At 42.5% G+C, this 2,349-nt stretch overlaps 1 long non-coding RNA gene across 1 annotated transcript; it reads left to right on the top strand.

The window, feature by feature from the left end:
- Nucleotides 1-975: 975 nt before the first annotated feature.
- On the top strand, nt 976-2,006 carry LOC143886659 (uncharacterized). Its single transcript, XR_013253898.1, has 3 exons — nt 976-1,087; nt 1,233-1,302; nt 1,456-2,006. It is a non-coding gene; the product is annotated as an uncharacterized LOC143886659 (long non-coding RNA).
- Nucleotides 2,007-2,349: the final 343 nt, after the last annotated feature.

Raw genomic sequence — 2,349 nt, 5'->3', positions numbered from 1 at the left:
CAACGTTGCAACTCGGGCGGGCTCAACCAAGTCGGGTTGGGTTGAGTTCGGGTTGAGGGCTTGGGCAACCCGACCCCCGACATTTTTAATAAATTTTTTTATTTTTAAGCTTAAAATCTCGGGTTGGGTCGGGTTGGCAAGATCTCGGTGAAGCCAATGGGTTAGCAATGATCCTATCAATTCACTAGTTCAGTTTCAGGACTTCTCCTGAAGAATGACCAAGGGAACCGACCGTATCAAAGTAGTGATCTCTTGGCATGGCTTAAGGGAGTGTTTGGATCTAGTGAAAGGAAAATTATGGGAGATAATAGTTTCCATGGAAAATATTCTATAAAAAAGTTTTGGGTGCTTGGGTTTAATATCGGTAAGACCCAGTGCCCAGTCACGAAACCAACGTTGCAACTCGGGCGGGCTCAACCAAGTCGGGTTGGGTTGAGTTCGGGTCGGGTTCGGGTTGAGGGCCGACATTTTTAATAATTTTTTTTATTTTTAAGCTTAAAATCTCGGGTTGGGTCGGGTTGGCAAAATGGGTTCCTAGGGTCGGGTTGAGTTGAACCTCATCGGGTTGGAACTTGGATCGGGTTTGGTTCAGGTTGGGCAAATCGTTGCTCGGGTCTGGTTCGGGTTGGCCTCAACCCGACCCGAGTTTCACCGCTAATTGCAACTAAAGAGAAATAGAGTTTTGTCAAAAAAAACAAAGGGGAAATGTTATCAGCGCTACTGTAGTTTGATGATTGCACTCCTCACTGCATCACCCGCGGGTTGACCCGGCCCGACCCACCCGTTTGCCAGGTCCTTACATCACCACAAGGAAACGTGTCATCGTCCTTTGCTAAAAAGGAAAGGGCAATCCGGTATTTCCATCTACTATTTCTGGAGCTGGACCTTCATTTTCATCGGACGGTCTGTATTGTGAAAGGCCACCGTCAATCCAATCGAACGGCTAAAATTGTCGCGTCAGCTTCACGCAGTGGGAAACCCTGGTGTCTTTAAACACCTCTCCCTATAAATACTAAAATCCTCGCGTTCTCTTTACCCATCAAAAAAAAAAAGAAGATAGCAGAAATCTCACGCGACAAATACTATGGTAGTTTCTCTTGATCTATTTTGCGTTGATCCTTCTTTGTTTTGATCTGCCTGTCTCGTTCTTCGATTTCTTGCTTTCTGGTTAGGGTTAGGTTTTTTATTTTCTATTTGCTTGATCTCATCTAGGGTTTCTTTCTATTTTGTAGGCCTTGCCCAATCAGCAACAGGTTGATTATCCCAGCTTCAAGCTTGTGATTGTCGGTGACGGTGGAACAGGTTAATTTATTTCTGGATCTCTTCATCTTCTACTTTATATTTACCTCTTTTTTCTTTTGATTTCTCGGTTTTGTTTTTGAATTTTTTTTTCTCTTGCAACATTTTGCCTTTCTTCTTTTGGTATGTGGCTACTTCATTATTTGTGTCTTTCAGTTGTTTTATTTGGGAAATTGACGGCACCCATGGCATTCCCCATAAACAAACATATAAAAAAGGTCAGAGAAGAACAAAGCCAATGTCCGATTTTTTTATTAGACATAAATGACAGCTAACTACCGAGGTGGTCTGTTGATATATATTGGAGATAAAAAAGACTTTATTACCTGCGGACGTTGGTGGATTCCTTTCCATTTTGCTCTGATTGGAGCCTGCATGTGTTACCTTTCACTCATTTACATCCTCTTCAAATACATAAAGCCAACAACAGAGACGATGCAGGCTGAAGACATAGAGCAAGGACAAGAAGAGGTGAGATCGCCATTCAATTTCGCTGTATGTATATGGGTGTGATGATGTTGGGTTGGTTTATCTTCACCATTCTCGTCCTCATCGCTTGCCCTCTAATTCTCTCTTCATTTTAGATTTCCAATTAATTGAGAATTCTCGTTCGTTGAGATCTCCATGTTTAAGAAAATGTATACACCTCCATGTTTAAGAAAAACAGGTCAAAGAAGGACAAATCTAACAGGGTCTCATTTTTACAATTTTACCCTCCTCTTCTTCAATTATTGGACCTCCGTTTACAGTTTAAACTAACCACTCATCTCTTCCTCCATATCCTCTATTTAAACCCCAACCCCTTCCCCTCAAGAACCCCTGCAATTTCAGCTCCCAAATTCTCCTCAAAATCCACCAAAACCCTTTTGAGATTTAGGGTTTTTTCCCCTTCTAGTTAGGGGTAAAACCCAGGTTTGTAGCATTGCAGACATCACGGCTATAAAAGTATTTATCCGGCCACTGGTTCATGTCCGGGCAGTACGACGCAAGGGTTGTGTAACGGAGACCAAACACACAGCTCCTCTATTTAAGTCACAGTCCCTCCTTTAA

This window comes from Tasmannia lanceolata, unplaced genomic scaffold, assembly GCF_043159265.1.
Source record: "Tasmannia lanceolata isolate RefF3 unplaced genomic scaffold, GAP_Taslan_0.1 ptg000011l, whole genome shotgun sequence".
Lineage (NCBI taxonomy): Eukaryota > Viridiplantae > Streptophyta > Magnoliopsida > Canellales > Winteraceae > Tasmannia > Tasmannia lanceolata.
This window is presented reverse-complemented; position numbering and strand designations above follow the sequence as displayed.